Source organism: Miscanthus floridulus, chromosome 15 (assembly GCF_019320115.1).
Source record: "Miscanthus floridulus cultivar M001 chromosome 15, ASM1932011v1, whole genome shotgun sequence".
Taxonomy (NCBI): domain Eukaryota; kingdom Viridiplantae; phylum Streptophyta; class Magnoliopsida; order Poales; family Poaceae; genus Miscanthus; species Miscanthus floridulus.
Window position 1 is genome coordinate 5130582 of NC_089594.1, and position 23598 is coordinate 5154179.

Below are 23598 nucleotides of genomic sequence, written 5' to 3' on the forward strand. Positions count from 1 at the left end.
CTAAGTTTCAGTCTTGTTTGTGTTATAGGTTTTATGTCTTCTTTATTAGCTATTGATCTAATTCAAGTAGTGGTATGTTTTCTCTCACACTCTGTTTTTTGTGCAGTCCCCTGTCAGTCTGCTTGTTGCTCTTCTGGAAAATTCATATATCCATCAGTCTTATTTTTTCCTTAACATGGATTTTAGAATGTATCTTGCATCTAGATATCTTGTGATGGGCTGAATCACTTTTGTTAAAGTCAGTATGTTTGCATTATCAAAATCTGGTTCATGTTGTTTCTCTTTGTGAGTGTGAGAGTGAGAGTTTCCCAAAAATAGTTGTTTTTTGGCGCTGATTCTTTTAAAAATACCTGTTTTTGGTACCTGTTTCCTGTTGCCTTGAAGTTTTGTTTATCTGTCTTTTGGTGCTGTTTTTAGACGCTTTTTTGTGTAGGTTGACAAGTAGCAGTTTCATTTTTGATCGTTTTTTGTGCCTTTGTGCATGTGCATCTGCAGATCAAGAAGATGGAGCTCTCACAGCACTCCAAGTACTTATGTGAGTTATGTTTTGGCAAGATAAACATAACGTTTTTTTGCGCCTTTGTTGTTTGATTTCTTCTTTGCTAATTAGCTGCTCGAGTTTGGAATTTATTTTTTTGGCATCACATCAGTTTAGTGCTTTTTCAGTTTTAATCTTGTTATGATTGCATATATATGGCACCATATAAGCAGATATGTTGAGTTTTAGTCTTAGTCCTAGACCTTATCAGCCAGCAGGCTTCAGTTTATTGATCAGAACAGTCTGAATTAGGCATATATATTATTGTATTTTTTTTTGAATTGTTATCTTTTGTTTATGTACTGGTAACCAATCATCACGGCAAATCCCTGTTAATTGTTTTCTTATTGTTTTCCTGCAATATATTGCATTCATGATGAAAATAGAATTTCCCCTTTTATTTGATTTTGAGTGTATATTTTTTTTCTATTTTTATCTAGTCAATATACCAATTTGTGTGTTTTTTTTTTGTTTTAGGTCTTTAGAATAACCGGTTATTAGGAAGCTTCAAAACAACCAAATTGCTCATCGTACAGAATCCGGTTGTTTTGGGCTGTTGGAATAACCGGTTGTCCTGAAACAACAGAACAACTGAACAGTTGCATCGATGGAAATTGCAAAGCCACATGATAGGAGTAAGTTAAAATGAGTGAAAGGGAGATAACAGTAGCTGAAGCCAATAAAATTGATGGACGACAATCATATGAAGTTCATGCCGATGGATACTATGGATGTGCATCGATGAGAGCGCGATCAAGGACCAATACAATCAAACCAATAATCAACTACTTGTAAAAATTATTTTATGCAAAACAACTCTATAGTGAAAAAAAATCTAATCCCTCTGTTCTAAATTATAATTTATTCTGACTTTTCTAGGTACGTAGGTTTTGCTACAAACCTAAAAGGCAGAACGACTTATAATTTGGATTTTGGAACACCACAATTTATGTAGGCCAGCTTGCAAGTTTAGTCTAATATTAGACATGAATGTATAAGCTAGATATTAACCATATATGCTTATTATTGTGAATTGTAGTTGAAGGTAGTACATACATAATAACGTTTCTTGTTCAAAACTGCAGAGCAGCAGAGTCCCAGTGTGGCAACGAGGGGCTGAAGTGGCTCGACACGACGCGCGAATCAAGCAGCTCGACGATGGCCGGTGCCGTCACGCACCGGGGGACCTTGTACTGCCCGACGGACGCGCCGCGGGAGACGACGGCGTAGTCCGCCACCTCGTCGAAGGTTCCCGGCAGGACCACCTGGATCTCCAGCGGCCCAATGCAGCCAGTCGCCACCCTTCCCTCGCGGTACATGTAGCCCAGCGCCTTCTCCATCTCCAAGCAGTACCGGTCCAGCACGTCGCCCGTCGTCTCACCGGCGGCGGTGGCGGAAGAGGAAGAAGACATCAGCAGCTCCCAGTAGACGACGTAGTGCCCCGGGACAGTCACGGTACACGCCCGGGCGGTGTAGTCCAGGACGGCGGCGCCCCGCGGGTGGAGCAGTGCGGATGACGCGCGCTGCAGCTCCGCCTGGTCCGTCTTGTCGACGGAGTCGATGGACAGCAGCACGTTGCTGCGGCGCAAGAACCGGAACTCCGACGCCGCGTTGTGGAACCCCGCCACGCGGAGGACGTCGCCGACGCGGTACCGGTACAGCCCGCCGTAGGTGGTCACCACTCACCACCAGCTCGTACTCGCGCCCGGCCTCCACGCGGGCGAGCTCCACGAGCTGGCTCGCCGCCATGGCGTCGTCTGCGCTGGCGGCGGCGGCCGTGGGCAGGAACTCGAAGTAGGCCATGTTGGGCATGATGGTGTAGGATGCCTAGGCCGGGTCGCCGCCGGACATCGGCCGGAGGTTGAGGCCGAAGTAGCACTCCGAGGACCCGTAGACGGTGGACATGATGGGTATGCCGCCGCCGCTGTAGTAACGAAGCGCCGGGACGTACTGCGTCATGGCGCCGGAGCTGATGGCGTCCAGGTCCTTGGCGTTCGGCCAAAGGCGCGTGAGGATGCCGGCCCAGCAGTCACCTGATTTTTTTAAAAAAATAATATTTTTAATGATTAATTGTAAATCTAAAAGCTGTTTAAAACCTGTCGGCATCTGGAAGGCCGACAGGTCACACGAACCTGTGGTACGACCCGGCGCGGGCCACCGTGCGCGCGCTGCCTGAGCTCACCCCCGCGCCCAAGGTCAGGCCTGTCGCGCTGCCCGTCGGCGACGACGACCTCTACGTCATCGACACGCACTTCAACCGCGCCTTCAGCCGCGACGACGCCTGCTTCCACGGCCTCCTCTTCGACCCCGCCGACTGGGATTGGCGCCCGATGCCGCCGCTTCCGTACGCGCGCACCTACGACCCTGACAGCCAGCGAGTCCGTGCTCACAGCTCACATCACCTCCTACGCGGTGGTGGGCGGCGGCGGCGACGGGGGAGGTGGCGGGGACAGTGTCTGGGTATCAAGGACGGGCTGGGCACCCACTCCTTCGACGTCGGGACCGGCAAGTGGGCCAAGGCCGGCGACTGGGTGCTGCCGTTCTGGGCCCGTCACGTACACCCCGGATTACAAGCTCTGGTTCGGCCTCTTGGCCGACAAGGTGGAGGACGGCGTCGTGTGCGCGTCGGACCTGATAGCAGCACCGCCGTCGGCGCCGCGCGTGCTGTGGAGGGAGGACTCCCCGACACCGCCGGAGTGGCAGGGCATGTCGTCGTTTCTCGTGCACCTTGGCTGCTCCAGGTTCTGCCTCGCCAGGTTCTTCAGGATCGTCCGCGGCGGCCCTGCAGGCGGCTCGCCATGCGTCACCAGGCTCGCTGTCTTCAGTGGACTCGAGGTGGTGACTGGCGGCCATGGCGACGGGGAGGGGGAGGAGCTCCGCATGGTGAAACACAGGTCTCTACGATTCAGCCTTGTCAACAAGCTGCTCCATTGGGTACTCTAGTAGTCTGCCACCAGATTTCTGCTCTATTCGTGAGAGACCTGGACTTTGATTTTACGTGGCAAAATATTAGGCGAGGTACTATTTTCTAGGATATTTTTGTAGTTGGCACCATAAAGCTGGCAATCGAAGAGGCAGCCACCGTAAGAGAGGCAATATTTTATGGGAGTGTCTAGTTACGTGTCGACGGATTTTATGTGGTCAAATCTGTTAGATTTTTTTATAAATACGACCTAGTAGATAGTTGTAGCATAAATCCTATTTTCTCTGTCCCAAAATAAAAGTCGTTATCGGTTACTGAGAAGTTAGCTTTTCTTAAACTTTGACCAATTATATATAAAGAAATATTAATACTTATAATACATAATTAGTATCAGTAGATGGATCATTAAATATACTTTGATAATAAACTTATTTGGAGATATAAATGTTGCACTCGTTCTCTACAAACCAGGTCATAGTTGACAAAGTTTGACTTGCACGCATCCCATAACGACTTCTATTGTACGATGGAGGGAGTAAAGCACAATAAACAAACGTATAGAAATCTGACAGATTCAATACTAAAAAAATCTGCCAAGATAAATAGCAAAAGTCATATTTTTTGGAAAATGGCAACTAATATAATTTGTAAAGAATGTACATGATGATCCAAAATTTAAATTAGAAGAGCAAGGAACTCAACCATTCGTGGATTTTTTTAAATATTTTTAATAATTAATTGCAAATCTAGCGGCTGTTATACAAAAAAATGCACATGTAGCAGTGTGTCGGCCGCTAGATGGCCGAGAGGAGCCCTATCGGCGGCTCATGGGCCGATAGGCCTACGTGGCGCACACGTATCAGCCGACGGCCGCCAAAACAACCTATCGGCACCGACAGAGGTCTTGTCAACAGCTAGAGAGCCGACAGATCCAGTCGGTCGCTGTCCTCAATCATCGACCGTCATGGCATTAGGTGCAATGTGAACCCAGTCCTCAGGGATGTCGGTCTTGTCGTCAAACCTCCTACCAGCAAAGTCATCCACGAAGGCGACGTGCTTCGCATCGTCAGCCTCCATCAGTTCGATGATTCTTTCGTCCTCCTCACCTCGGTCAGCTTCCATGGACGGACCATACCCTTCCGCTTGTCCAACCTCTGTCGTGTTCTCAACCGCTTGAGGATCGCAAACATAGGTCTGCTCAGCATTTGCCGCCTCTAAGTTGTCCTCTGCTGCACATGTGTTGCTACTCTCACCCTGCATGCCACCATCCAGGAACTCAACCAGCATGATGTTGGCATAACGGCGCTCCAACGCCTTGGACACGAGAAAATGCCACTTCTTCGTGTTACTGGCCTCGTACAGCTCCCACCTCCATCCATTCTCCCGCTTTTTAGGCAACAACATACTAATCCTGAAATGATGCTGGATGGGCGGAACACCAAAGTGCTCGTGTAGCCAGGCTAAAACTTATTTCCGGCTATAATCTAGCGGCGAATTCAGTTCTGTGTCAAACAACTGGAACTCGCTAAGGTCTACCCCGCTATCCCCATATCTGATTTCACCGTTGCCATAGTAAATTCTGAAAAGAACTCAATCGATCGACATTCCTGTTCACATCGTGCAAAATATCGTGTAAGTTAATTGCGGTACCATGCTAACTTATTCTAACTAAACAAAAATAAAGCCAACCCTAACAAAAAAATAATAACTAAAAATACAACTAACCTAACCCTAAGTAAATCGAACCCTACAAACAAACTAAAAATAACTAACAACAGCTACAACTAACTAAACGTACAATCTAACCGTAAAAAACTAAACCTAAAAATCAAACTATACAAACTAATCTACAACTTAAACTAACACTAACATTGCTAACCCTAAAACTAAATATACTAAGAAATCGAACTAAAAAAGAATAAATAAACATTAATAAAGTACCTAAATAAAATAAGTAATATAACTAAACAAAAAAACTAACAAAATAAACAAAATAAAACTAAACTAAAAAAAACTAATCTATAACTAAAACTAACCCTAACAATGCTAACCCTAAAACTAAATATACTAAGTAATCTAACTAAACTAACAAAATAAAGAAAATCAAATAAACTAAAAAAAATCTTACCTATAGCCGAGCGCCGGCATCGCTCGCAGGGGCGGCGGCGCAGCGCCCTCCGCCGCATCCAGCGGAGACCGGCGTGGAGAGCGCCCCCGCACCGCGGGGCGGCGAGCAAGCGGCGGTGGCCGGCAAGATGGAGAAAGACAGAGAGCGGTGAGGGAAAGTGCGACTAAGGATGCAAGGTGGGGCGGGCTGCCACTCCAACCCGCTGGGCTGTCTGCGCCACCAACCCACATGAGGCCGAAACCTAACCCACTTAGATAGAGTGGGCTGAAGCGTCCAGCCCACTTAATCCCAGCGGCAACCCACATCCCGCTTGGCATCGGCAAATCGTGGCCATCACCATGGCGAGCACAAGCGCAGGCGCCGGTATCACACTACTACAAAAAAACGTTTGTAGCAACGGGACAATTTTTTTGTAGGGGCGGCTGGTGATGGAGCCGCCCCTACAGTGGGCGTGCTCGGAACCCACGAGACCTGCCGCCCCTACAAATGGAACAGTAAGGGCGGCTGGTGATACGAGCCGCCCCTACAAATGAGTCGATTTGTAGGGGTGGCTCACTCACCAGCCGCCCCCGGTGTTGCGATTTGTGGGGGCGGCTCAATCACCAGCCGCCCCTACAAATGCTGTCGCCGAAACCCGCAGGCTCCAAATCTGGGCTTGGGCCTCACTTTCTCTTGTAGGCCACTGAAACACGTAGGCCTATTAAGGCTGTCAATGATCTAAGCCCTTGGTCTGAATCCAACGGCCGAAGTTCGTCCCTCCAGGAACAAAACCGCTGGACTTCCCAAACCCTAACCAGATTTTCCTATTCTATCTCTGTCACTCTTTTTCCTCCCTTCCCCACCTTCTTCTTCCTCCTCCCGTCCCCGACAGGGTGCTTCCTACTGCCGCTGTCGGCGAGCTGCTCATCCGCAGCATGACTCTGCATCCTGGGTGCCTCTTCCTACCTCCAGTGGCTGCTTCTCTCTGAATCCCGCTGTCCGCCATCCGCCACGCCGCCTCTGCCAGCACGCGGGCCTCTGCCGCACCGCGTGGCTTCCAGACGCCTCGCTCGTCCATCCTCTCCACCTCCCTCCAAGGGCGAAAGTTCGGCCCCGCTCCGTCGAGCTCCCTCCGCTATTTCGGGTGAGTCTACGCGCCACCTCCTCATCCGGCCGAGTCCTTGTAGATTTTAGGTGGGCCCCTCCACCGGCGGGCTATGCTGCGCGGACGCAGTTCGTGGATCCGGCAGCCGGATCTACGTCGTTCTACTGGCTTGTTCCCTCTCCTCGCGGCTGGGCGCACACCCTCTACTCCACTACCTACTTTTCCTGGGCCGCGTGGAGTGGAGTGGAGACCAGGGTTGGCCTTGGCTCTCCGCTGGCCGCTTAGATCCTCCCCGTCCTGACCTCTTTTACTCCTCTTGCAGCAAATATGCTGGAGCGCCAGCGGCGGATCTAGGTCGGCCGCGGCCGCACCCCCCGATGGTGGATCCATGGCGGGCGTGCTCCCTGACGACGAATCTAAGGCGGGCCTGTCATCCAGCGACGGATCTAGGGTGGTGATGTCCCCCGTCGATGGATCGAGGGCGGGTGTGCTCCCCGACGACAGATCTAGGGAGAGCCCATCCTCCAAGCGGCAGATCTTGGGTGGTGGCGTCCCTAGTGGTGGATTGAGGGCTGGCGCGACCGGATCTGAATCCAATGCGAGCGGGCAGAGATCTGATAGTGGAGTGGCGTCGGGCCAAATCCTAGCGCAGCCATGCCGGTCCGTCTTCGTCGGTGCTTCAGCTCATCTCCGAGGTGGCGGCGGTAAGAGCTGTCCGGTCCTCTCTTTTCCACATTTTCTTTAGTAGATTTGTCTCCCGTATAAATGAGTTAGCTTCTTATTCAAGTCGGCATCTACATTCGTTTAAATTTGCAACAATAACAAATCGTTAGATCGTTGTGTCTTCATTTCTCATAACTGGTGGTTTTTATTTGCAACCCATCATCCTAACTTCTGATTTCTCGCTCACTCATGTGCAGGAAACAAGAACAATGGAGGAAAAGCTATGGGAATCGATGAACTTAGCTATTTTATGATTTTGGTATGCTCTTGAGTTTTTTTGTATGATTTTGATAAGCTCCCACTGCAACGTGGTGTGTATTGATGCTGTGAAACTTGTTAAATTTGGCTAATCTGAATATGATAATGGATATAATGATATTGGGTTGTGCATATGCTTAGATTTGAATATATATATATATATATATGGTCGAATCTGAATTGTAAATTTAAATTTTTTTTTGTGGAAAAATGTACTGTAGGGGCGGTTGATAACACCAGCCGCCTCTACAAATCGATTTGTAAGGGCAGTCTGAAAACCGCCCCTACAGATATATGATTTGTAGAGACGTTTGGGTAGGGGCGGCTGGGCAAACCGCCCCTACAAAGCTATTGTGTAGTAGTGTCAGGGCTCCGAGATGTCTTCGTTCTCCATTTCCTTCCCCACTGCATCCATGCATGCGTGCTTGTTTACTGCGCCCAGAAGCAAGCTGGGCCTGACCGAGCGGTGGTGCATGCATGTGTCTCTTTTGATTTCGTTCTTGTTCAACTAGTGCGTCTGCTAGCTCAACTCTCGTGTTCAGTGCGTGACCTGAATTAACAAGTAGACACAAAGCGAGCGAGCGAGCTAGCTAGAGAGATACCGGTTTACAATTGGCAGCCCAGCGTCTGTCCATCGCCGCCGCCTCCTTCGTGCGTGTGGCCACATCGTCGATCCCAGGCGGCAGCAGGCACCTCTCCCAGCCGGACGCTGCCTCCTCCTTCCTTTGCCGCGCCGTCCACCAGGCCAGCCGCAGGCACCTACCAGCAGGCCACAGGCACCTACCAGCAAGCCCTCCACGCTAGACGCCATGAGTGCTTCCAAATCACTTCTACAGAGGGAGTTGGATGATTCATCATCAGACGACGATGACGTTTTGATCTTCTCAGCGGCTGCAATTGTCGATACATATTCAAATAAAAAAGGAAGACATGGTGGTTCCGTCCCTGGGCACAATGTTATTTATCGAGATCGAGAAGGCGGGCACCAAAGGATGTTTCAAGATTACTTAGCTGATGAGCCGACATACGGCCCAAATTTATTTCGCCGGAGGTTCGTGTGTATTCAGTTGTCATACGTCTATAGTATTTTAGGTAAATGTTGTATGATTTATTTATTTATTTTGCGGGTACAGGATGACTAGGGAGCTTTTCGTCCGCATAATGAATGCTATTGAATCACATGACGATTACTTTGTGCAAAAAAAGGAGTGCGGCCAATGTACTTGGATTAAGTTGCTTCCAGAAAGTCACTGTAGCATTTCGTATGCTAACATATGGGGTTCCAGCTGATGCAACGGATGAGTATGTTTGCATTGGCGAAAGTACCGCAATTGAGAGCCTACGAAGGTTCGTTGCTGCAGTTGTTGATCTATTTGTAGATAAATACCTGAGATATCCTAATGAGGCTGACACAGCACGCTTACGGGCACTCGGTGAGAAAAAAGGTTTTCCTGGTATGTTAGGGTCCATTGATTGTATGCATTGGGCGTAGAAGAATTGTCCTGTAGAATTGCAGGGTCAGTACAAGGGGCATGTGGAGAAGCCCACAATTATTTTAGAGGTTGTTGCTTCAAACGATCTTTGGATATTGCATGCCTTTTTGGAATGCCTGGGTCTCATAATGATATCAATGTGCTTCATCGGTCTCCTTTATTTGCAAACCTGGCAGAGGAGAGAACTCCTGAGGTGAACTATACCATTAATGGTCATGATTATACGATGGGTTATTATCTAGCCGATGGTATATACCCATCATGGGCTACTTTAGTGAAGTCCATCTCTCAGCCTATGGGGAACAAGAACAAATATTTTGCCAAAGCACATGAAGCAGCGAGGAAGGATGTCGAAAGAGCTTTTGGGGTTCTGCAATCTAGGTTCGCAATTGTTCGAGGAGCAGCTCGCATGTGGGACACAGAGACACTTGGAGACATCATGAAAGCTTGTGTGGTCATGCAGAATATGATTGTCGAGGATGAAGGGGTTGTTGACCCTAATGAGAGGTTTAATTATGGTGGAGAAAACGTGGAACCTTCTCGTGAGAATAATCGAACCCTTGATGAATTTATTGAAGCGCACAAAAGGATCAGAGACAAGGAAACACATGTCCAGTTAAAACAAGACGTCATCGAGCACCTATGGAATCATCATCCTGATTTATATTAGCAACATAGACATTTCATTTTATTTTATTTTTTGGTTATGATCAGTTTATTTTTGTCCTCTATTTGTGATCAAAACTTTTTACTTAAGTGTAATGAACATTTATTTCCTCTGTGCGATGATCAATAATGTTATTAACTTGAAGTGCAATGACCACGTTTTCCTCATCTACTAGAAGCATTCAGCAGCTGGTCATCAGTAGTAGCATTCACCGGCAGCCCGTCGAACAGTACCATGCACCACAGTATCATGCAACCAAATAAAAAAGTAGCAGCCCGCGTTTGGCCCGTGATGCCTTTGCGGCTTGGCGGACGTGGGGCGGGTTAGCCGCTGCTGCCCCACTTGCAACCTTAAGCGCGCGCGAGAGAGAGCGTGAGGGATAGTGTTTCAGGATACCTATGTCGGCGTCTGGATGGCCGATAGGTAGGTCCCTGTCCGCCTCGCTAACTGGCTGCTACATTTACAATTTTCCCTGAACAAATGCTACACGTAGCCCTCCGAGGACCTCCAGCGGCCCAATGCAGCCAGTCGCCACCCTTCCCTCGCGGTACATGTAGCCCAGCGCCTCCTCCATCTCCAAGCAGCACCGGTCCAGGACGTCGCCCGTCGTCTCGCCGGCGGTGGCGGAAGAGGAAGACAATATCAGCAGCTCCCAGTAGACGACGTAGTGCCCCGGGACGGTCACGGTACACACCCGGGCGGTGTAGCTCCGCCTCGTCGGTCTTGTCGACGGAGTCGATGGACAGCAGCACGTTGCTGCGCCGCAGGAACTGGAACTCCGGCGCCGCGTTGTGGAACTCCGCCGGCGCCACGCGGAGGACGTCGCCGACGCGGTACCGGTACAGGCTACAGCCCGCCGTAGGTGGTCACCACCAGCTCGTACTCGCGCCCGGCCTCCACGCCGACCAGCTCCACGAGCTGGTGGCTCGCCGTGCCGTCGTCTGCGATGTCCGTGGGCAGGAACTCGAAGTAGGCCATGTTGGGCACGATGGTGTAGGACGCCTCGGCCGGGTCGCCGCCGGACATCGGACGGATGTTGAGGCCGAAGTAGCACTCCGAGGACCCGTAGACGGTGGAGACAATGGGCAGGCCGCCGCCGCTGTAGTAACAAAGCGCCGGGACGTACTGTACCATGGTGCCGGTGCTGATGGCGTCCAGGTACTTGGCGTTCGGCCAAACGCGTTTGAGGATGCCGGCCCAGCAGTCACCCTGCTCCGAGCCGCCGCCGCACTCGGTCCGGATGAACTGCGCGAGCTCGGGATTCGTCCGGAGCACGGCATTGACGGCCTCGCGCACCGAGGGGTCGGTGACGCGCTGGCTGCCTACGAACGCGCCGGCTTCGATTTCGGCGGCGAGGTGGCCCCAGTTGCACTGCAGGAAGGAGACGGCGCGCACGAGGCTGTACGCGAACGCCGCTCCGATGCACAGCACGGCGTGGCGGTGGCACAGGCCGCAAAGCATCTACGCGTACATGCTCTGGGACGCGTCCTCGCAGAGGACGGCCGCCGGCGGGCTCGTGTGTCCGCCGCGGCTGGTGGGGTCATACCACTACCGGAAACCGGCACTTTGCCGAGTGCCGGAAGCTTTGCTGAGAGTATTTTATCGGGCACTCGGTAAAGACGGCTTTGCCGAGTGTTTTTGTCGGCACTCGGTAAAGATGGTTTTGCCGAGTGTTTTTTTTTTTTGCACTCGGTAAAGATGTATTTTGCCGAGTGCCATTTTTCGGCACTCGGCAAAATGCGTCTTTGCCAAGTGCCTTTTTTCTGGCACTCGGCAAAGATGTATTTTGCCGAGTGCCATTTTTTGGCACTCGGCAAAATACGTCTTTGCCGAGTGCCTTCTTTTGGCACTTGGCAAAGAGGCATTTCGCCGAGTGCCTTTTTTGGCACTCGGCAAAGAGGCATTTTATCGTGTGCATTTTTTTTCTCGACAAATTATTTTTTCAAAGCAATTTTTGAGGCCCAAAATGAATTCAAATGAAAAAAAATTTAACTACAAAGTTGCATAACTTCTCAAGATCTACAAAGTTTATTTTGGTCATTTCTTCATTTGACAAAACGACAATAACGTTGTTCATAAAATCTACATCTCTCTCATATTAGTTTCATGAAAGTAGAAGAGGGATATATAAGATTTGTGAATAATGTTACTACCATTATGTCGGATGAACAAATGACTAAAATAAACTTTATAGATCTTGAGAAGTTATGAAATTTTGTAGTTGGCAACATTTTGATTGAAATCATCTTGTCATGCAAAAACGGCGTTTGAATTTAAAAATTTAAAAATTTGAATTTTTTAAAAGACCTCGGATGGAAAAACTTTCTAAACGAAAATTGTAGATCTCCAAAAGTTATAAAACTATGTAGTTGACAACTTTTTGATTTGAAATCATCTTATCATGCAAAACTACGTTTGAATCTCTCAAATTTAAAATTCAAATTTTTCAAACGACCTCGGATGGAAAAACTTCCTAAATGAAAATTGTAGATCTCGAAAAGTTATGAAACTTTATAGTTGACCACTTTTTGATTTCAATTCGTTTAGGGCCTCAAACAAGCAATTTACTCTCGATTTAGTATAATATATGAGGATAGATAACGGAATTTAGACATAAGTGATAGTGTAGTGCAGTGGTAGAGCAGTAGACATGCGAGGGAGATGTCGTGAGTTCGAATCCCACCGGCCGCGTTAGCCGCGAATTTTGCACAAAAAATGCAGCGACTTCGATGGCTGGTGGCGCTGGACGGACGGGCGCAAAAAATGCAGCGACTTCGATGGCCGGTGGCGCTGGACGGACGGGCGCTGGCCGGTGGCGGCCTTCCCCAAAAAAAAATTTGCTATTATTTTTTGGTTTTTTTCGCAATTTTATTTTGCCGAGTGTAAATCTTTGCCGAGTGCTTTTCCGGCACTCGGCAAAGGCTTTGCCGAGTGCCCTTTGCCGAGTGCGGCACTCGGCAAAGCCTTTGCCGAGTGTATTTCGGGCTTTGCTGAGTGCCGCAGACACTCGGCAAAGTGCCGGTTTCCCGTAGTGCGCCTCCTGTAGTGGTCGCTGTGCAGGAGGCTCGTCACGACGTCGTCCCGGACTTGACGAAGTGGAAGTAGAGACCACTGCCCTTGTCGAGCCCAGGAAGATCGTCATGCAAATAAAATAAAATAAATCGATCAGATGCAAATTAAAAGCAACTCATAATATACGAAGTGTTACTGGTTCATGACTGCTGTGATGAGGCTGTGGAGTAGCATGCGGCGATCGACCTCATCCTTCACGGCTGGGATCAGCTTGGGCTCACCGTCCGACGTGCCGGAGCTGACGATGAACTCGGAAATGGGGTGCACGGAGCCTGACAGGATGGGTGACCTGTCGCCATTGGCGATGCGCAGGATGTACGCCTAAGTCGTCGTACGTCGCCATGGGCACCTTGGCACGGAAAGTAGCGCGGTCAGCGGCGCCGACGCCGGTGCTGGCGCCGGAGAGGCCACATTTTGCAAGGTACTCGACGTCGCCGTTGCGGGCGAGGATGTCCACCAGCACCCGCTCCTGAACGGCGTTCATGTTAGTGGTCATCTCTTCGATGGACTCGAGCATCTCTACCGCCATGTCCTCCGTCGCCGGCGAGTAGGCTGGGCTCTGGGGTAATACTTTTATACCCCGGTGTGGCCAATGATCTTGGATCAAGATATTCATAACCGTCATGTTGTCTATTCTAATAATGTAACAACCACTCAATGCACATTCAATTACTCTGGTCCCAAAATAAATCAACTTTTACACCCTATTTGGAACATGAAAATTAAGTTTTTTTTTCTTTCTAGAGTTTTTCCTATGAAATTAAACTGATTATGTGTCTTTTCTATATATGAAATCAACAATAATGTCCTAGACACCAAAATTGTATTATTAGATGAATTATGAAGTTGTATCCTTTAGAGGCGAATGAACAGCCTACTCTTGCATTTAAGAGCTTTATGTCGCCGTTCATTCGCAATCTAATCTTTACTATTACTAATTAGATGTTCCTACGGAAGAGTCTAATGGGTGTCAAAAGAGATCTTCATAAGGCTGGATGGTTTTAGATATTTGGTTCGGTCATCAACCTCTAAAAAGTAAAAACTCAATACCCGACTTTATTTAATATATATAGTACACAGAAATAGGCGAAGGTTACAGAGGTCCTAAGCTCAAAACCACTTAATGTCTCCTTCATGAGAGCTTTAGTGGGGAACAAACTAGTAGAATGGAACAAAAATCTAGAGTGGCAAGTGCACATCTCCAACATGATCCTGATGTATTTGTTTGGGGCCTGCATAAGAATGGTATCTTTTCAGTTAATTCGATGTATAAATTCCTTGTCAATAATGGGATCAAGTTTCACAAATAGTTTGGAAACTAAGGATACTTTTGAAGATAAAAATCTTCCTTTGGTTCTTTTAAAAAGGTAATTCTTATAAAAGATAATTTGTCAAAGTAGAATTAAGTCCACTTTTGACCCCTCAATTATTGTGTTGGTCTAATTTTAACCCTCAACTATAAAACCGTCTGGTGGTGATACCCCAATTGTCAAAATTGTTCACTTTTAGCACCTGGGTGCGGACGAGGCTGTTTTGACCGACGTTGAGCGGTTTTGACACGCAACCTCCATCTCGGTGACATGTGGGGCCCATGCGTCATCGACTCAACCCCTCCTCTGTTCGCTCCTGCTACGTGCCCGCGCCCCAGGCAGCGAGGCCCGCCATGCCGACTCCTCCGCGCTCCCGCCCCTGCCCCTGGGCCCGACACCGCTGCCGGTGCTGGGCCCGCTGCTCTTCCTCGTGCGCCGCGACTTCGACATCGAGCCCGTCCTCGGTCGCATCGCGCGGGGCCACGGCAAGGTCTTCACCTTCACGCCGCTGGGGCGGGCACGCCTGGGCATCTTCATGGCTGACCGCGCCGCGGCGCAGCGCCGCGCTCCGCGTTCGCCTCGCTCCCGACCTCCACGGATTCCAGCGCCCGCCGGTGCGCTGAGTGCTCGAACGACGACGACGGCGCCGACGCGTTGATCAGGAGCAGCGCCGACGAGCGCCCTGCGAACTCGATCAGGTGCAGCGCCTGCACCGCCACGGGCGACCGGTTGGACGGCGACGCCACGCATCAGCAGCTAGCAGCACCAGTACCAGCAGCAGCAGGCGCGGCAGCCGGTCATCATCTACGACGCCTCGCCCAAGGTGATCCACACCAAGCCGGGGGACTTCACGGCGCTCGTCCAGCGCCTCACCGGCCTGGGCTCCACCTCGCAGGCCCAATTCGACGCTGTCGCGGTTGCGGGAGTTCGAGCTGCGGGAGTTCCTCCTCTCGCCCACCGCCGCACTGTCCCCTGCCGCGCGGCTGGCCGCCATCGAGAGGTCCGTTCGCCCGCTGCCGCCGCACCACCACGCGCTGGCACACGTCCCTCCCAACTACGACGCCAACGACGACGACGACTTCTTCCTACCCCTCTCCGCTTTGGCGGACATGGACAGCCCCGCCGCGGTCCTCGGCCCGCCCACGAGCCGCCCTGGCATCCTCTCCCCCGCGGCGCTCCCTCCGGCGGCCTCCACGGGGCTGTTCTCACCGATGCCGATCGACCAGAGCTGCCTGTCGTGGCTAAGCGAGCTGAGCCCATTCCTCCCCTCCGCCGGCACCTGCGCCGCCGCGGCCGGGCTGGCGGACCAGGCATATAAGGCATGCATGGCTTAGGACGGGACTGCACATGGCCAAAATACATGGCAATTGGCATGGCCGGCCAGCTTTGCAACTAACACGATCCAGGTTATTGATCGCAAAAAAAAAACACGATCCAGGTCAGTATGAAAATAACTGCGTAGTTGATCGATCGTGGAAAATGTTCTATTAACTAATAACATACCGCTTGCACTACCAATTCATTTAAAAATATGTTTATATACTCTCTATGACAATAAATTTGTGAGTTTATATGTCTTGAAAAGAAAACATTATGAGAACATTTGCAGAGACAGTAGGGAATAGAGATGACAATGGAGATCCGATTCGGGTTCCTCGTGGGAAATTCCCCTATTAGGGGCGGGCATGGAGAAAATTTAGTCCCCAAGAGAAATGAAATGGTGGAAAAACTCTCTCTATAGGGTTTGTGGGGATGGGAACGAGAAACTATCCCCTATCCCCATTCCCCGTGTCCCTACCCTGCGAAGCTATTTCTGGTAGCAATCTTGCATCAATCTATTAAGTGCACTGATCTATTAAGTGCACTGATCTATTATTTCCATATAGATATAGTATACTAGACATATGGAGGTCTATCGATGATTTGATATATTTTAATGATAAGTTGATGGATTTTCCAAGGTTATTACTGTTAATCTATTATTGAATTTGTGAAATTTGATAAGCTTAAGTGGGGATGGGAAGTCCTCACAGGGATTCATTCCCCAACAGGGACGGGGATGGGGAAGAAATTATCCCCGATGACATTCGCGGGAACAGGGACAAAGAAATTTCATCCCTGCGGGGATGGGGATGGGGACCTAACCACCAAAGAGGAATTTTCCGTTGACATCTCTAGCTGGGAAGCCTCTATAGACTACCTGTTCGTATCAACGATGTGTAGAGGCCGCCCTTGTTTCCAGCCACCTCTACAGATCGATTTTCTAGGGATGGCTAAAAAAGTGTCGCCTCTACAAATCGTTTCTCAGAAATCACAGCCCAATACTAGCAAAAAAAATAATCTGGGGAAGCCCCTGTAAGGATCAAAATACCCAAGAGGGGGTTGAATTGGGCTACTTCTAAATTTTTGCAATAATTAAGCCCTACACTTAGCCCATTTCACCCCTTGTGCTTAGAATGTGTTTCTATTGTTCTACCGCACAAAAGTTTTGCACCCTAGGTTCCAATTCTACTCTAGCATGGCAATTTTAGGAATGTAAAGGCATGAAATGAATTGCACAAATGTAAATACTCAACGTAAAGAGAGGGAAAGGAACACGGCGATATTTTCCTTAGGTATCGGAGAGTCGCCACGCCCCACTAGTTTTGGGCATTGGTGAAAGTACCGCAATTGAGAGCCTACGTAGGTTCGTTGCTGCAGTTGTTGATCTATTTGAAGATAAATACCTGAGATATCCTAATGAGGTTGACACAGCACGCTTACTGGCACTTGGTGAGAAAAAAGGTTTTCTTGGTATGTTAGGGTCCATTGATTGTATGCATTGGGCGTGGAAGAATTGTCCTGTAGAATTGTAGGGTCGGTACAAGGGGCATATGGATAAGCCCACTATTTATCTTAGAGGCTGTTGCTTCAAACGATCTTTGGATATTGCATGCCTTTTTTGGAATGCCTGGGTCTCATAATGATATCAATGTGCTTCATCGGTCTCCTTTATTTGCAAACCTGGCGGAGGGAAGAGCTCCTTAGGTGAACTATACCATTAATGGTCATGATTATACGATGGGTTATTATCTAGCCGATGGTATATACCCATCATGGGCTACTTTAGTGAAGTCCATCTCTCAGCCTACGGGGAACAAGAGCAAATATTTTACCAAAGCACAGGAAGCAGCGAGGAAGGATGTCAAAAGAGCTTTTGGGGTTGTGCGATCTAGGTTCACAATTGTTCGAGGAGCAGCTCGCATGTGGGACACAGAGACACTTGGAGACATCATGAAAGCTTGTGTGATCATGCACAATATGATTGTCGTGGATGAAGGAGTTGTTGACCCTAATGAGCGGTTCGATTATGGTGGAGAAAACGTGGAACCTTCTCATGAGAATAATCGAACCTTTGATGAATTTATTGAAGCGCACAAAAGGATCAGAGACAAGGAAACACATATCCAGTTAAAAGAAGACGTCATCGAGCACCTATGGAATCATCGTCCTGATTTATATTAGCAACATAGACATTTCATTTTATTTTATTTTTGGTTATGATCAGTTTATTTTTGTCCTCTATTTGTGATCAAAACTTTTTACTTAAGTGTAATGAACATTTATTTCCTCTGTGCGATGATCAATAATGTTATTAACTTGAAGTGCAATGACCACGTTTTCCTCATCTACTAGAAGCATTCAGCAGCTGGTCATCTGTAGTAGCATTCACCAGCCGCCCGTCGAACAGTACCATGCACCACAGTATCATGCAACCAAACCATCTATCAGCAGAGCAGATGCCCAGCCGCAAACAAATAAAAAAATACCATGCACCACGTGGGGCGGGTTAGCCGCTGCTGCCCCACTTGCAACCTTAAGCGCGCGAGAGGGAGAGCGTGAGGAGGGACCTATCGGCCTCTGAGAAGCCGATAAACCTATCGGCCCGATATGCCCAACTGGGCTGTCGTATCCCGACCTCGCTAACTGGCTACTACATTTACAATTTTCCCTGAACAAATGCTACATGTAGCCCTCCGAGGACCTCCAGCGGCCCAACGCAGCCAGTCGCCACCCTTCCCTCGCGGTACATGTAGCCCAGCGCCTCCTCCATCTCCAAGCAGCACCGGTCCAGTACGTCGCCCGTCGTCTCGCCGGCGGTAGCCGAAGAGGAAGACAATATCAGCCGCTCCCAGTAGACGACGTAGTGCCCCGGGACGGTCACGGTACACACCCGGGCGGTGTAGTCCAGCACGGCGGCGCCGCGCGGGCAGAGCAGCGCGGCCGACGCGCGCTCCACCGCGCGCTGCAGCTCCGCCTCGTCGGTCTTATCGATGGACAGCAGCACACGCGTTGCTGCGGCGCAGGAACTTGAACTCCGGCGCCGCGTTGTGGAACTCCGCCACGCGGAGGACGTCGCCGACGCGGTACCGGTACAGGCTACAGCCCGCCGTAGGTGGTCACCACGCCGGCCAGCTCCACGAGCTGGTGGCTCGCCGTGCCGTCCGTGCCGTCGTCTGCGATGTCCGTGGGCAGGAACTCGAAGTAGGCCATGTTGGGCACGATGGTGTAGGACGCCTCGGCCGCGTCGCCGCCTGACATCGGACGGAGGTTGAGGCCGAAGTAGCACTCCGAGGACCCGTAGACGGTGGAGACAATGGGCAGGCCACCGCCGCTGTATAGTAACGAAGCGCCGGGACGTACTGCGCCATGGTGCCGGTGCTGATGGCGTCCAGGTACTTGGCGTTCGGCCAAAGGCGCGTGAGGATGCCGGCCCAGCAGTTACCCGAATTTTTTTTAAAAATAATATTTTTTAATGATTAATTGTAAATCTAAAAGTTGTTTAAAACCTATCGGCATTTGGTAGGCCGACAGGTCACACAAACCTGTTTTACGACCCGGCGCGGGCCACCGTGCGCGCGCTGCCTGAGCTCACCCCCGCGCCCAAGGTCAGGCCTGTCGCGCTGCCCGTCGGCGACGACGCCTGCTTCCACGGCCTCCTCTTCGACCCCGCCGCCGCCGCCGACTGGGATTGGCGCCCGATGCCGCCGCTTCCGTACGCGCGCACCTACGACCCTAACAGCCAGCGAGTCCGTGCTCACAGCTCACATCACCTCCTACGCGGTGGTGGGCGGCGGCGGCGACGGGGGAGGTGGCGGGGACAGTGTCTGGGTATCCAAGGGCGGGCTGGGCACCCACTCCTTCGACGTCGGGACCGGCGAGTGGGCCAAGGCCGGCGACTGGGTGCTGCCGTTCTGGGCCCGTCACGTACACCCCGGATTACAAGCTCTGGTTCGGTCTCTTTGCCGACAAGGTGGAGGACGGCGTCGTGTGCGCGTCGGACCTGACAGCAGCACCGCCGTCGGCGCCGCGCGTCCTGTGGAGGTAGTAGTCCCCGACGCCGCCGGAGTGGCAGGGCATGTTGTCTTTTCTCGTGCACCTTGGCTGCTCCAGGTTCTGCCTCGCCAGGTTCTTCAAGATCGTCCGCGGCGGCCCTGCAGGCGGCTCGCCATGCGTCACCAGGTTCGCGGTCTTTAGTGGACTCGAGGTGGTGACTGGCGGCCATGGCGACGGGGAGGGGGAGGAGCTCTGCATGGTCTCTACGATTCAGCCTTGTCAACAAGCTGCTCCATTGGGTACTCTAGTCGCCTGCCACCAAATTTCTGCTCTATTCGTGAGAGACTTGGACTTTGATTTTACCTGGCAAAATATTAGGCGAGTTACTATTTTCTGGGATATTTTTGTAGTTGGCACCATAAAGTTGGCAATCGATGAGGCAGCCACTGTAAGTGTGGCAAATAATTAGAAATCCCGAAGTAGGCCATGTTGGCTACGATGGTGTAGGACGCCTCGGCCGGGTCGCCGCCGGACATCGGACGGAGGTTGAGGCCGAAGTAGCACTCCGAGGACCCGTAGACGGTGGAGACAATGGGCAGGCCACCGCCGCTGTAGTAACGAAGCGCCGGGACGTACTGCGCCATGGTGCCGGTGCTGATGGCGTCCAGGTACTTGGCGTTCGGCCAAACGCGTTTGAGGATGCCGGCCCAGCAGTCACCCTGCTCCGAGCCGCCGCCGCACTCGGTCCGGATGAACTGCGCGAGCTCGGGATTCGTCGGTGACGCGCTGGCTGCCTACGAGCGCGCCGGCTTCGATGTCGGCGGCGAGGTGGCCCCAGTTGCGCTGCAGGAAGGAGACGGCGCGCACGAGGCTGTACGCGAACGCCGCTCCGATGCACAGCACGGCGTGGCGGTGGCACAGGCCGCAAAGCATCTGCGCGTACATGCTCTGGGACGCGTCCTCGCAGAGGACGGCCGCCGGCGGGCTCGTGTGGCCGCCGCGGCTGGTGGGGTCGTACGGTCGCCCCCTGTAGTGGTCGCTGTGCAGGAGGCTCGTCACGACGGTGCGCGCCGGCAGGCCGCCCGGCGTCGCTGTCCCCGACTTGACGAAGTGGAAGTAGAGACCACTGCCCTTGTCGAGCCCAGGAACGTGCCTGTAGGCACCAGGCAGGCGGCTCGATCGATCATCATGCAAATAAAATAAAATAAATTGATCGGGTACAAATTAAAGCAACTCATGATATATGAAGTGTTACTGGTTCATGACTGCCGTGACAAGGCTGTGGAGTAGCATGCGGCGGTCGACCTCATCCTTCACGGCCAGGATCAGCTTGGGCTCACCGTCCGACGTGCCGGAGCTGACGATGAACTCGGAAATGGGGTGCACGGAGCTTGACAGGATGGGCGACCTGTCGCCATTGGCGATGCGCAGGATGTACGGCTTCAAGTCATCGTACGTCGCCATGGGCACCTTGGCATGGAAAGTGGCGCGGTCGGTGGCACCGATGCCGGCGAGGCCACATTTTGCAAGGTACTCTGCGTCGCCGTTGCGGGCGAGGATGTCCGCCAGCACCCGCTCCTGAACGGCATTCATGTTAGTGGTCATCTCCTCGATGGACTCAAGCATCTCTGCCGCCATGTCCTCCGTCGCTGGCGAGTAGGCTGGGCTCTGGGGTAATACTTTTATACCCCAGTGTAGCCAATAATCTTGGATCGAGATATTCATAACCTTTTCTAATAATGTAGCAACCACTCAATGCACGTTCAATTACTCTGGTCCTAAAATAAATCAACTTTTAGGCCCTATTTGGAACATGAAAATTAAGTTTTCTTTCTTTCTAGAGTTTTTCCTATGAAATTAAACTGATTATGTATCTTTTCTATATATGAAATCAACAATAATGTCCTAGACACCAAAATTGTATTATTAGATGAATTATGAAGTTGTATCCTTTAGTGGCGAATGAACAGACTACTCTTGCATTTAAGAGCTTTATGTCGCCGTTCATTCGCAATCTTATCTTTACTATTACTAATTATATGTTCCAACGGAAGAGTCTAATGGGTGTCAAAAGAGATCTTCATGACGCTGGATGGTTTTAGATATTTGGTTCGGTCATCAACCTCTAAAAAGTAAAAACTCAATACCCGACTTTATTTAATATATATAGTACACAGAAACAGGCGAAGGTTGCAGAGGTCCTAAGCTCAAAACCACTTAATGTCTCCTTCATGAGAGCTCTAGTGGGGAAAAAACTAGTAGAGTGGAACAAAAATCTAGTTGCTAGAGTGGCAAGTGCACATCTCCAACATGATCCTGATGTATTTGTTTGGAGCCTGCATAAGAATGGTATCTTTTCGGTTAATTCGATGTATAAATTCCTTGGGATCAAGTTTCACAGATAGTTTGGAAACTAAGGATACTTTTGAAGATAAAAATCTTCCTTTGGTTCTTTTAAAAAGGTAATTCTTATAAAAGATAATTTGTCAAAGTAAAACCGTCCAGCACCTCTTCTTTGAACGCACTTAAGCTAAGTTCCTATGGAGGACAGTCCATATGATGTTTTTTTTTTTCGAACGATAGTCCATATGATGTTAGGTACTAATCCACCCCAAAATATTCAAAACTTATTTAATAACTGGTATCCAACAGGGATAAAACTTTTAGATCCACTACTAAAAAAAACTTAACCGAGGCATTTGGCAAAGAGCTTTTGAACCGCCTCGGTTAATGCCTGGGATTAACCGAGGCTATAGTTTTTATTAACCGAGGCGGTCACAATTAACTGCCTCGCAAAATCAATTTACGGAGACGGTCAAAAAATAACCGCCTCCTAAAATCTATTAAAGTGGCCCGCCTCCAAAAATGCCTCCATTTTCGGAGGCAGACCTCCTAAATGGCCCGCCTCAGTAAAAAAGGTCGTGGCCCAACAAGCCGAGGCGAGGCCCGATAGGGCACTCAAGTATATATAGAATACTTAGGCTTTCTCTCTGCCTCACATCTCTGTCTCTTTTGGGCAGGCCTTGAGTGGCGCCTCCCTCCCTCTTGAGCAGCGCCTCCCTCCCCTCCCCTTCCTCCCTCCCTCCCTCTCTTCCACTCTCTCTCTCTCTACCCCGGCTGATGCGGGCGGCTAGCTAGGGCAGTGCGTTTCTCTCGCCCAGCGGCGGCAGCATGGATCTCGCGCCCGGCTCCCTTTCCCCCACCAGCGACCCTCTCCTCTTTGTAAGGAAAATGGACCCTTGGCCCATTTACTTTGGATTTTGGTGTTTGATGACCAACACAACCAAATTGGACTAATGAATTTAGCAAGTGTTTGTTTTGTAGTCCAACAGGGTGCAAGACGTGACTTGGACGAAGGCGACGTGATGATCCGATGATCAACACCTTAAGCAAGACTTTAGGAGCACAAGAAAAGACCCAAGATATCAAGCAAAGTCCAAGCATGAAGATAGGAACCAAGCCGTACGCAAGATCGCGAAGAAACGAGCTCGCAAAGGCGACCGGACGCTGGACCGGACGCTGGAAGCGCGACCGGACGCTGGACCGGTGGCTCGACAAACATGCGACCGGACGCAAGGACCGGACGCTGGCGGCAACCGACCGGACGTAGGAACGCAGCGTCCGATCGAGTACAGAAAGGTTCTAGAGCGGCACATCTACGACCGGACGCGTTCGGTGGCAGACGACCGGACGTTGGCCAGCGTCCGATCAGCATATTGCCGGCTCAACGGTCGGGACGACCGAACGCGTCCGGTCAGGACGATTCAGCGTCCGGTCAGTAGCAGTTTCGCGAGAATTCGACCCCAACGGCTACTTTCTCAGTGGGGCTTATAAATACAACCCCCAACCGGGCATTTGAGGTGTGTGGAGCTGAGGAAACATACCAAGAGTGTTGATACACCATTTGAGTGATCTCCACATACATAGTGCGTAGTGTTTTATTAGGTGATTAGCATAAGTGCTTTGCGAAGTGCTTAGGTTGATTAGACCACCGCTTATGCGCTTGCTCTAGGTGTTTGCCTAGTGTTTAAGTGAGGTTTGCATACCTCTTGCCACCCCGTGCTTGTGAGCACAAGTGTTGTACAT

At 50.5% G+C, this 23598-nt stretch overlaps 4 pseudogenes; 2 read left to right on the top strand and 2 right to left on the bottom strand.

Annotated features, from left to right (window-relative positions):
- Positions 1–1611: 1611 nt before the first annotated feature.
- On the bottom strand, positions 1612–13439 carry LOC136506877 (indole-3-acetic acid-amido synthetase GH3.8-like; annotated as a pseudogene).
- LOC136508876 (uncharacterized) lies at positions 8464–9817 on the top strand (annotated as a pseudogene).
- A 1038-nt stretch (positions 13440–14477) lies between the features above and the next one.
- Positions 14478–15530, top strand: LOC136506878 (uncharacterized; annotated as a pseudogene).
- A 2645-nt stretch (positions 15531–18175) lies between these two features.
- On the bottom strand, positions 18176–21237 carry LOC136506879 (putative indole-3-acetic acid-amido synthetase GH3.10; annotated as a pseudogene).
- Positions 21238–23598: the final 2361 nt, after the last annotated feature.